The sequence below is a fragment of the Equus caballus genome, chromosome 31 (genome assembly GCF_041296265.1).
Source record: "Equus caballus isolate H_3958 breed thoroughbred chromosome 31, TB-T2T, whole genome shotgun sequence".
Taxonomy (NCBI): domain Eukaryota; kingdom Metazoa; phylum Chordata; class Mammalia; order Perissodactyla; family Equidae; genus Equus; species Equus caballus.
Genome location: NC_091714.1, coordinates 9992493 through 10005007, shown reverse-complemented (window position 1 = coordinate 10005007; position 12515 = coordinate 9992493). Strand labels below are relative to the sequence as shown.

Here is a 12515-nt window from a genome sequence, read left to right as displayed (position 1 = left end):
TTTGAATGTTTGGTAGAATTCACCAGGGAAGCCATCTGGCCCTGTACTTTTATTTTTGGGGAGGTTTTTGATTACTGTTTCAATCTCCTTACTGGTGATCGGTCTGTTCAAATTCTTTATTTCTTCTTGATTCAGTTTTGGCAGGTTGTATTATTCTAAGAATTTATCCACTTCTTTTAGATTATCCAGTTTATTGGCATATAGCTTTTCATAGTTCTCTCTTCTAATCTTTGATATTCCTGAGGTGTCTGTTGTAATTTCTCGTCTTTCATTTCTGATTTTGAGCCTTCTCTCATTTTTTCTTGATGATTCTAGCTAAAGGTTTGTCAATTTTGTTTATCTTTTCAAAGAACCAGCTCTTAGTTTCATTGATTTTTTTTCTGTTTTCTTTTTTTTTAGTCTCTATTTCATTATTTCTGCTTTGATTTTTATTATTTCCTTCCTTCTACTGATTTGGGGCTTTGTTTCTTTTTTTCCAGTTCCTTTAGGTGCACTATTTATTTGTTTATTTGAGAGTTTTCTTGTTTGATGAGGTAGGCCTGTATTGCTATAAACTTCTGTCTTAGAACTGCTTTTTCTGTATCCCATAACTTTTGCCATGTTGTATTTTCATTTTCATTTGTTTCCAGGTATTTTTTGATTTCTCCTTTGATTTATTAATTGACCCAATCATTGTTTAGTAGCATTTTGTTTAATCACCACCTATTTGTGGCTTTTCTCATTTTCTTTGTGGAAAGAAATTGTGGCTTTTCTTCTTTTCCCTGTACTTGATTTCTAGTTTCATACCATTGTGGTCAGTAAAGACGCATGGTATTATTTCAATCTTCTTAAATTTATTGAGACTTGTTTTGTGGCCTAATGTGATCTATCCTGGAGAATGTTCCATGTGCATTTGAAAAGACTGTGTATTCTGCAGTTTTTGGATGGACTGTTCTGTATATATCTCCCAAGTCCATCTGGTCTAATGTATCATTTAAGGCCAATGTTTCCTTATTGATCTTCTGTATGGATGATCTGTCCATTGGTGGAGTGTTAAAGTCCACTACTATTGAGGCTGGCCTGGTGGTGTAGTGGTTAAATTCACATGCTCCACCTTGGTGGCCCAGGGTTCACAGGTTCAGATCCTAGGCACAGACCTACGCACTTCTCATCAAGCCATGCTGTGGTGGCATCCACATATAAAACAGAGGAAGATTGGCACAGATGTTAGTTTAACAACAATCTTCCTCAAGCAAAAAGAGGAAGATTGGCAACAGATGTTAGATCAGGGCCAATCCTCCTCACCAAAAAAAAGAAATAAAATAAAAATAAAGTCCCCTACTATTATTGGGTTGTTGTGTACTTCTCCTTTTATGTCTGTTAATAATTGCTTTATATATTTCAGTACTTCTATGTTGGGTGCATAGATATTTACAAGTGTTATGTCCTCTTGTTGGATTGTTCCCTTTATCATTATGTAGTACCCTTCTTTGTCTCTTGTTACAGTTTTTAAGTCTATTTTGTCTGATATAAGTATTGCTACCCCAGCTTTCTTTTCATTGCCATTTGCATGGAGTATCTTTTTCCATCCCTTCACTTTCAGTTTGTGAGTGTCTTTAGGTCTGAAGTGTGTCTCTTGTATGCAGCATATATATGGGTCCTGTTTTTTTATCCAATCGGCCACCCTTTTGATTGGAGCATTTAGTCCATTGACATTTAAAGTGGCTATTGATAACAATGCACTTATTGCCATTTTGTTCCAAATTTTTTTCTGGATGTTTTAGTAGTTCTTCCCTGTTCCTTTCTTCTTCTCTTGCTCTCTTCCCTTGTGGTTTGATGGCTTTCTTTAGTATTATGTTTCGATTCCTTTCCCTTAATTTTTTTGTATTCATTATAGGTTTCTGGTTTGTGGTTATCATAAGGTTCATATATAATAACCTATGTATCTTGCAATCTATATTAAGTTGATAGTCTCTTTAAATTGACCTCTTGCTAAAAGCTCTACTCTTTTACTCCCCTCCTCTCACATTTTATGTTTTTGATATTATATCTACTTCTTTTTTGTGAGTGTGTATCCATTACCCTCTTATCATGGAAACAGATAATTTTTTCCTATTTGTAGTCTTCTCTTTTTCATTTAAGTCCCTTTAGCATTCCTTTTAAGTCTGGTTTCTTGATGATAAACTCCTTTAGTTTTTGCTTGTCTGGGAAATTCTTTATCTCTCCTTCCATTCTGAATTACAACCTTGCCAGATAGAGTATTCTTTGCTGTAGGGTTTTTCCTCTCAGCACTTTAAATATATCATGCCTCTCCCCTCTAGCCTTTAAGATTTTTGCCAAGAAGTCAGCTGATAGTGTTATGGAATGTCCTTTGTATGTAACTTGTTGCCTTTCTCTTGTAGCTTTTAGGATTCTCCCTTTACTTTTAATTCTTGACATTTTAATTATAATGTGTCTTGGTGTCAGCCTCTTTGGGTTTCTCTTGTTTGGTGCTCTCTGGGCTTCCTGTACCTGGATATCTGTTTCTTTCCTTAGGTTAGGAAAGTTTTCAGCTATTATTTCTTCAAATAGGTTCTCTACCCCTTTGTCTCTATTTTATCATTCTGGGACACCTATAATATGAATGTTAGTGTGCATGATGTTGTCCCAGAGGTCCCTTAGACTGTCCTCATTTTTCTTACTTCTTTTTTCTATTATTTGTTCAGCTTTGGTGATTTCCTCTAGTATTTCATCCAGCTCACTGATATGTTCTCCTTTATCATCTACTCTACTTTTGAGTCCTTCTAGTGAATTTTTCATTTCCAGTATTGTATTCTTCATTTTTGATTGGTTCTTTTTTATATTTTCCAATTCTTTGAAGTTCCCACGAAATTCATCCATTCTTCTCCCAAGATCAGTGAGTGTTCCTATGACTATTAGTTTGAACTCTTTGTCAGGTAGATTATTTATCTGTTTCATTTAGTTCTTTTTCTGTGGTTTTGTCCTGTTCCCTTACTTGGAACTTATTCCTTTGTCTTCTCATTTTGCCTCTTTCTCTGTGCTTATATCTATACATTATGTAGGTCAGTTACTTCTCACAATCTTGGAGAGGTGGCCTTGTGTAAGAAATGCTTTATGAGGCCCAGCAGTGTGCTTCCATCTCATCACCAGTTCCAAATGTTCCAGGAGTGTTCCCTGTATGGGCTGTGTATGTCCTTCTGCTGTGTCAGGGTTACTCTTGCTGCAGGTACCCGGGGAGGGTAGGCTGTCCACCTGGCCTTCTGGTTGTAATGCTCAGCTATGTGTGGCTGCTAGGGTCCCTTCAGTCACTTTATTGGGTGTGGGGGGCCCCAGCACAATTGGCTGCAAGGTCTAATAGCACATTCCTGTTGCAGTATTTCTGTTAAGTGAGTAGACCCCCAGTGTGGCTGTTTGCTAGGCTCAGGGGCTTACAATTGCTCTAGGCCTCCAGCCTGCAAGGCTGTTATCAGCTCTCTTAGGAGTGCAGCTGAGTGGGGCTGGCCCCAGGCATGGGAGCACCCAATAGCTTCAGGCTTTGGAGCATGGGGCTGATCCTCTATATGGCTGTTTGAAAAACACAAGTCTGCTGCAGCTGAGAAGTCCCACTTCCCACAGGGCCACACACTCTGTCAAAACAGTCCTGTCCCATGTGCACACTTTGACCCACTGAAGTGGACCCGGTCACCCCATGGAAGAGGCCCCACACATTCTACTAATGCAGGCTGCCCCTCATGAACTCCCTGCACCACAGAGGCAGACCCACTCACCCAGCTGCAGAGGTTCCAGGCAGCCGGCCTATGGGAGCCCACAAGTTGCCTGAAGGCTTACGGTTGAGTGGGGCCAGTCCCTAGGGTAGGCTGCCTGCCCTGGCTGAGCTGGATTAAATCAGTGCTCTAGCCGGTGGGGCAGACCCCTGGGCTAACAGGCTAGGGGAAGAACTCCGATGGCGTCTGCCAGCATCTGCATCAGCATGCCTGCACTAGGTCACGATAATGGTTGCCACCAATGTCTCAGTCCCTTGGGAAGTGTTCCCAGCCTGGGGAGGTCTCAGCTCCCACCAAGATGTGCCCACAGCCTATCAAGTGAGTCTCTTTTCACCAAAGGACTGTGCCCCTTTCTTTCTGGTGATTTTAGGTTGCTTTCAGAAATGGGTGAATTTGTGTGAGGACCCCTTAGGAGGAGGGGTTTTTTTTTCCCCCTTATGTCCAATAGCTTTTCTGGGAGTATTCCCCATTGTTATTAATAGCCAGCAAAGCCAGATGTTATGACACTTGTCTTGGTTGTGCTGAGTCCAAAAGCTGCATATTGTGGTAACGCTCTTCTGCTCAGATCACCTGCTCCTCCAGGGGAGGCTTTGAACCTTGGGATTGCTCCTGGCCAGCCATGAGGTGCTGCAGCTCGAAGCTGGCATTTTTCTCTTCAGAAAGGAATTTCTGCCTTTTCCACCTCAGTCAGCACTGTCCCTTGTTGTGGGGGTTCTTTTTATTCAGTTTTCAGTTCTCTCCTAGGGGTAATTCTTCCCAGAGTAGTTGTAAATTTGTTGTTTGCATGCAAGGAGGTGCGTTCAGAGTCCGCCTATGCTGCCATCTTGACATCAGGTGCGAGTGTACTTAAATATTAATTTTTGGTGTATTGACTGAATCAAACAACCTTGATAAACTGTCATAAAATTCTAACAACTTACTGTATTTCAATGTACCTAATATACAATCAATTATAAGATACACCATTTATGTATTCTTCTTTTTTTTTTTTGAGGAAGATTAGCTCTGAGCTAACGTCCGTGCCCATTTTCTTCTACTTTACATGTGGGATGCCTACCACAGCATGGCCTGTCAAGCAGTGCGATGTCTGCACCCAGGATCCAAACCAGGGAACCCCAGGCCACCAAAGCAGAACATGCGCACTTAACCACTGTGCCACCGGGCTGGCCCTATGTACTATTATTCTTAAGAAGATGCTATGGTCCGCATGTTTGTTTCCCCCAAAAATTAATATGTTGAAGTCTTAACCCCCAAAGATGATGGTATTGGGGGATTGGGGTCTTTGAGAGGTTACTAGGTCATGAGGGTGGAGACTTCATGAATGGGACACCTCACAGAGCTCCATCACCTCTTCCACCATGTGAGGACACAGCAAGAGAGTGCCAGCTATGAACTAGGAAGAGGGCCCTCACCAGAATGCGACCATGGTGGCATCTTGATCTTGGCCCTCCCCACCTCCAGAACTGTGAGAAAGAAATGTTTGCAGTTCATAAGCTACTTGTGATATTTTCTTATAGCAGCCCAAACAGACTAAGAAGGCTTCCAACTAAATTATGACATCTATTCTGAGATGCACCCCAGTTACAGAGATGTTGAAATGTTTTTAACTGGGTCTTAAAGTTGGTAAGACATGCTATCTGTAAATTCTTTTGGATTTTCTATGTAGACAATGATGTCACCTGCAAATAATGAGTTTTGTTTCTTACTTTCCCATCCTTATACCTCTTTATGCCTTTTTCTTGCCTTATAGACCTAGCTAGAACATTTAGTACAATTTTAAATAAAAGTGTTGATGGGGCCAGCCCAGTGGCACAGCAGTTAAATTCATGCACTCTGCTTTGGCAGCCCAGGGTTCACCCGTTCGGATCCCAGGCACAGACCTATGCACTGCTCATCAAGCCATGCTGTGGCAGCATCCCACATCTAAAGTATAGGAAGATGAGCACAGATGTTAGCTTGGGGCCAGTCTTCCTCACCAAAAAGGGCAGGATTGGTGGTGGATGTTAGCTCAGGGCTAATCTTCCTCAAAGAAAAAAAGTGTTGATAATAGGCATTCTTGTGTTATTCTTCTTCTCAAAGGGAAAGTGTTAATATTTTTGCCGTTAAGTATGATGTCTATTGTTTTTTGTTCTTTAGACACCCTTATTAAAGAAATTCTCTTCCTGAGTTACCAAGTTTATCTTTTTCATGAACGGCTGTTGAATTTTATCAGCGACATTTTCTACATATATTGAAATGATTATGATTTTTTTCCCTCCTTTTGTTGGTTAATATGGTGAATTACATTGATCAATTTTCCAGTGCTAAACAATCTTGCATTCCTGGTATAAATGTAGCTTGGACAGATTATATTATCTTTTAAAAATATTACTAGATTTAGTTTGTCAATATTTTTGTTTAGGATTTTTGCATCTATGTTCATAAGTGAGAGTCTCTTTTTTGTACTGACCTTGTACAGTTTTGGTATCACAGTTACACTAACCTCAGAAGTTGAGGAGGACACTCTTTTATGTTAATAGGAAGAATTTGATAATATTGGGATTATTTCCTCCTTAAATTTTTGGTAGAGTTCACCAGTGAAGTCAACTGGGTCTATAGTTTTTTTGTGTGAGAAGATTCTTTAATCACTAATTCTGTTTTTTTAATAGTCATAGGACTAGTGTCTCCTTCATGGGCAAGTTGGGTAAGCTATAGTTTACTTGCAATTTTCTATTTCATCTAAAATTTAACATTCTTGGCCTAAAAGTATTCATAATAGCCTATCTTTTTTTTTTTTTGAGGAAGATCAGCCCTGAGCTAACATCCGCTGCCAATCCTCTTTTTGCTGAGGAAGACTGGCCCTGAGCTAACATCTGCGCCCATATTCCTCTATTTTATATGTGGGACGCGTGCCACAGCATGGCTTGATAAGTGGTGCTAGGTCCACAACCGGGATCCAAACTGGCAAACCCTGGGCTGCCAAAGCAGTGTGTGTGAACTTAACCAGTATGGCACAGGGCTGGCCCCTCCTCTTATCTTTTAATGTCTACATTGTAGTGATACCTCCTTCTCATTTCTAATATTGGTAATTTGTCCCTTTTCTCTTTTTCTCTTGATCAGTCTCACTATAGGGTTGTCAATTTTTTTAGTCTTTTCAAAGAATCAACTTTTAGTTTTGTTCAGACTCTAGTTTATGTTTGTTTTCTATTTCAGTTTGTGTTCTTTTAAAATTCTTTCCTTCTATTTTCATTGGTTTTATTTTACTGTTTATTTTTCTAACTTCTTGAGATCAATGCTTAGCTCATTTGACCATTTGGTCAAATCTGAAAAGAATGTGCATTCTCCATTCCTTAGGTACAGTGCTCTAAATATTCCAATGGGTCAAGTCTGGAAAGCATGTAATTCAAATCTTTTATCCCTCCCCATCCCCCCCCTTTCTTTTTTGGTTGGATATATATGTAAAAATCTCCCATTGTGTCTATTTCTTCTTGTAGTTTTCTCCATTTTTGCATTATATAATTTGAGGCCATATACTTACATTCATACACAATTAATATTTACTCTTTTCCTGGTAAATGTAATCTTTTATCATTATGAAGTCACCCTGTTTTTATTCTTCTTGCCCTAAAATGTTTTATATGATGTAGCAACACTGGCCTGCTTTTGGTATTTGCATGACGTGTCTTTTTCCATGTTTTTTATTTTGAACTTCTCTATGCCTTCATGCTTCAGATGGGTCTCTTATAAATAGCAGATAATTAGTGTTGTTTTCTTATCTAGCCTGATATATTTATCTTTTAACTGGGGTATTTATTCTATTCACATTTAATGTAATAATTGCTATATTCGGGTTTAAATTTACCATGCTATCCTATGCTTTGTCTCTGTACTATCTGTTCTTTGCTTCTTTTCTCCTCCTTTCATGCCTTCTTTTGAATTTTCATGATCTCCTAATTTGGAAGTCATTATAACCTATTTTTGTTGATTACATTTTTATTGGAGACCTTAGAAATTACATGTATCATTACATTCTCAAAGTTTAATGTTACTCATTACTTTTACCTTCCTCTTGAATAATGCAGTCACCTTGGAACACTTTATCTCCATTTATCCCACCCCAACTATAGTTGCTGTGTATTTAATTGTTTTTGTGGGGGTTTTTTGGTGAGGAAGATTCGCCCTGAGCTAAAATCCCTTCCAATCTTCCTCTACGTTGTATGTGGGGTGCCTCCACAGCATGGCTGATGAGTGGAGTAGGTCTCTACCTGGGATCTGAACCTGCAAACCCGGGCCACATAAATGGAGCACACAGTTTAACCACTCAGCCAAGGGGCCAGCCCCTTAATTTTACATATTTTAACACCCACTCAAGACATTATTATTGTCTTATACAATCAATTTTCACTTAGTTTACCCAAATAGTTGCCTCTTTTTTCACTCTGCATTTCTTCTTGAATCTCAGCACCTCTGGATGGATCACTTACCTTCTACCTGAAGTACATCCTTTAACACTTCCATTTATGAAGGTCTGCTGGTAGAAAGCTTTTTCACTTTATATAGTAGTGTCTGTTTCATCTTAATATTTTAAATGTCCTTATTTTTACTGAACGTATAATCCTGGGGTGGGCATGGTTTTCTTTCAGCACGTCGACAATGTTGCGATGTCTTCTGTCTTCCATTGACTGATGACTTAACATCAGCAATCTTAACTATTGTTCCTTTAAACTCTCTTCCTCTGGCTGCTTTTAAGGCTTTCCTTTTATTTTGGCTTTTCTGCAGTGTCACTCTGCTATGGATAGACGTGGATTTATTCTCTCTGCTTTGGATTCATTGAACTTCTTGAATCTGTGGATTGCCGTCTTTCATCAGTTCTGGAAACTCTTCAACCATTATCTCTGCAAATACTGCCTCTGGGACATTCTTTTTCTTGTCTCCTTCTGGTACTCCAATGAAATATATAAGAGAATTTTTGTCTTTTTACTTGCCTATATCATTAGCTTCTCTTCTGTATTTTCCATCATTTGTCTCTCTATGCTGCATTCTGGATAATTTTTCTGACCTCTCTTCCTGCTTACTAATTTTTTTCAGTTGTATCTAATTTCAGGTCTCTTTTCTAGAAGCTATTTCTGGTACTTTCTAAAATCTAAGTCACTATATAGTTTCCTGTTTCTGAAGATATTTCAACCTTGTCTTCTTAAAAAACAAATTTTAAGCACGTTTTGTCCTCTGTATCTGATAGTTCCAATATCTCAAAAAAAAATTTTTTTGTTAGGGAGTGTGTTCTACTGCTTGTTCCCATCATGGTACCATTTTAAAGCTGTCTTCACTCCTTTTCATCCTTTTTTCTTTCTGTTCTTCTGATTAGATGAATTCCACTGCCCTGTCTTCAAGTCTGCTGATCCTTCCTTCCACATCATCCAGTCTGCTGTTGAATCTATTGAATTTTTCAGTTCACTTATTGTATTCTTCAGCTCTGTGATTTCTGTTTGGTACTTTATTTTCTGTCTTTGAAATTCTCACTTTGTTCATGCATTATTCTCCTGACCTTGGTGAGCATCTTTAGTATTTTGAACTCTTTATCAGGTAAATCACTTATCTCCATTTTGTTAACATCTGTTTCTGGAGTTTTATCTTGTGTTTTTTTTGTTGTTTGGAACATATTCTTCATTTTTCTTGACTCTGTGTTAGTTTCTGGGCATTAGATAAAACAACTTCTCCCAGCCTTGATGGAGTAGGCTCATGAGGAGACGAACCTTATCATTCAGTCTATCAAGTTCTTGTTTGTCTCACAAACCTTTGTGATTGTCCAAGCTGCCCTCTTTGTTCTTAGTGGCTCCCAGTAGTTGAGGGTCCACCAAGACCTGCCAGTGTTCCAAGGAGGAGGACCTCAGTCAGCACCTCAATGCAGGCTGATTGGAAACTGGGCCCTCAGGCAGCAGCCTTTAAAGTATGTGAATAGACCTCTTTCAGGGAAAGACTGGGAGATGGGTGCCAGCTTCCTCTGTGCTGAGCCCTGGGTGGAGCCATGGGATAGCAAGTTGAGAACTTTTTGTTTACTACAGTCCTGTGGAGCCCACAAACACAAGCCCTGCTGGCCACCAGAGCCAGACAATCAAGGGTACATTCTCTGGGCATGTGCACAAGCTCCTTCCAGGGAGACACCAGCAGCCTGAAGTGGGCTGGAGGAAGAATGCAGAGATGGCACTCACTGGCCTCCCCCATCTCCAGGGAGGATCACAGTCTCCAGGTGTGTGCTGAATTAGGAGACTAACTCTCAGGCTGCAGCTTTTAAGATATGCAAATCGGCGTCCTTCAGGGAAAGACTGGGAGATGGGTGTTTCTGTCTGCTGCCTCTGCACTGAATTCTGGGAGGACAGCCACAGTGAGTCCTCATGAGCCCGTTAAAAACTGTTTCTTTCCTTGCTGTGGTCTTATGGGTCTCATGGACACAAGCCCTGTTGGCTTTCAGAGCTTTGGGGCCGGCCTTCAGGTGGAAGTGTTAAAAGTTGCAGCACTAGATGTTGGGTCCAAACCCCTCACTCGTCAGGAAGCCGTGAGTTGTGCCTTCCCTCCCAGGTGTATCTCACTGAGCTGGGGGTGGGGTTTATGGCAAGTGTGTGTCTCAGCTTCTCCTACCCATCTCAACGTGGGAATTTTCTTGTTTGCCCAAAATGTACGAGTCACTCAGCTAGTTTCTGAATTTCTTTCAGGGGGAATTGCTCTGTGTGTAGCTAGAGATTTGGTGTCCATGGGAACAGGTGAGTTCAGGAGCCTCCTATGTCACCACCTTGAACCAGAGCTCTTTAAAATGTTTTAATCTAACAATCCCAAATGTCAAAATATTCTGAAATCTAAATTATAGACTTATAGATGACAAAAACCTTTTATGCTTGGAGACTGAATTCACAGCCAGTCACTCTCTACTGGTCCTAGGAATCAGTGCACATTTGGCTTTCATTATAAATTAGCCTTAACAATATCAAGATAAAGTTTGGATTAAACTAAAAACTGAAAGTTCTAGTAAACTTAGTGTTTCTGAACTCTGGAACCAGATGTTGAACTCCATGACACTGTTTCTAAACTCCAAGGCCAAGCTGAGCAGATTAAGAGCTGGAATTTTTATGAGAATGGCTTTTCTAAATTTGCAAGTTTCTTAGGTATTAAACTGTCTTATATCTTCTGCTTTATTAAGGTAATTTATAATAAAATGCCGCTTTTTATAAAGCAAATTTCTAATAGATTTAAGTGATTACCTTTTGGGAGTGTTCAACATCCAATATGAGGGCACAATCAGTTGTATTAAGTACTTGAAAGTGACATTTACTGAACATGCTCAAATTTTTTTCATGGGCATAAGTTTTATACCAAATAATAAAAACCAAATCATACAATGTATTTAATATAACAAAAGAATGAAAATTTAGGAAGGTATCCCAAAAACTCAAATTTTAAGAGTTAGAAATAATTTGAGGGGCACTGTGAATTATGAACCAAGATCAAAAGAGAGAGAGATACACATCACTGTATTACCGTGCTGTCTTTCTCAATAGGAACTAAATGCTGGTGCCCACCACCCTCAGGCTGACTGAGCAGAGACCTGCCTCCTCTGTGTTCTGGCTGTCGGCGTAGCCTTCGGTAAATGGTCAATGCAGGGTCAAGAAAGGTTCAAGATCCTCTGTTTTGTAAGGCCGACTCTTTCTGTGGTGACATTTAATTAAACAGAAGTAAAGGGGGACTCGGTACCATTGAGTTTTAGGGTTAACAACATAATCTAGCTGGTTTTGGGGAAATGTGAGGTGAAGTGAAGGGGTTACAAATAAGGATAACGACTTCATTTTCATCCTAGTTTTATTTACAGCTTGCTTTCAGTAGCTTGCTCTGTAACACGTATGTTTACTTCCTTCTTAAGCCAGATCATTGAAAGTGACTTTTCACATGAGAAGAAAGGCAATATGAAGCTTCATTTGAAATTTTTTTCCAGAAAGGATATTTAAACAAGGCTGAGTGAATTAGGAGAACCATTTTATTGATGGTCTAAGTTTAAAACTACTTCAAATACATGTATTTTCATACTTTGTATTTTTAAAGTGTTTTTCAGGCGGTGATTATTTTAAAACCATATTGACTTAAATCTCGCAAAACTGATGGAGTGAGTCTGTGTATATCATATCCATTTCAGAAAGAGAATAAAAAGAAATGTTAAGTGACTTGCCTGAAAAATTGTAGTAACTTAGTAATACACTGGCTCTCTCCCAGACCTGATTTTCAAAGCACAGCTATGATGGCTACATTGAGATTTTAAGCAATGGAGTTTCATTCCATTTACTCTAAGTTAATGAAGAGTTGTTTCAACCATGGGCATTGCCATGGTTCAGGGAAAACAGACAAACCTACCCCTTCTCCCCATGCCATCCTATTAGCTAGTACTTACTGTTGTGCTAAAAGTCACATTTGCTGAGTCTACAGAATAAAACAAGTGGTTAAGTCACTTGTTATGTTGTTGCATAATTAAACAATCAGAAGTTGACAGTTTACTGATGACCCCAGTTTACCTTCAGATGCTGTCCTCCGGTGTTCGCTTTGGCTATCCCATTCTACAAATGTCCATTATCTTCAAAATGGTAAACAGAAGCTTAACATCACCCAGCAATTTCATTCCTAGTACATACCCAAGAGATGGAAAACACATGTCCACACAAAAACTTGTACATGAATGTTCACAGCAGCATTATTCACAATAGCCCAAAAAACGGAAATAACCTAAATGTCCAACAACTGATGAATGCATAAGCA

The 12515-nt window shown here is 39.4% G+C and overlaps 1 protein-coding gene across 1 annotated transcript in view; it reads left to right on the top strand.

Moving 5' to 3' along the window:
* Nucleotides 1-11929, top strand: part of SYNJ2 (synaptojanin 2) — a 117611-nt gene extending 105682 nt beyond the window's left edge. Inside the window, exons 27-28 of the transcript XR_011434375.1 lie at nucleotides 10433-10480; nucleotides 11273-11929. The gene's annotated coding sequence lies outside the window, so the exon portion shown is untranslated. The remainder of the gene's footprint in view (nucleotides 1-10432; nucleotides 10481-11272) is intronic.
* Nucleotides 11930-12515: the final 586 nt, after the last annotated feature.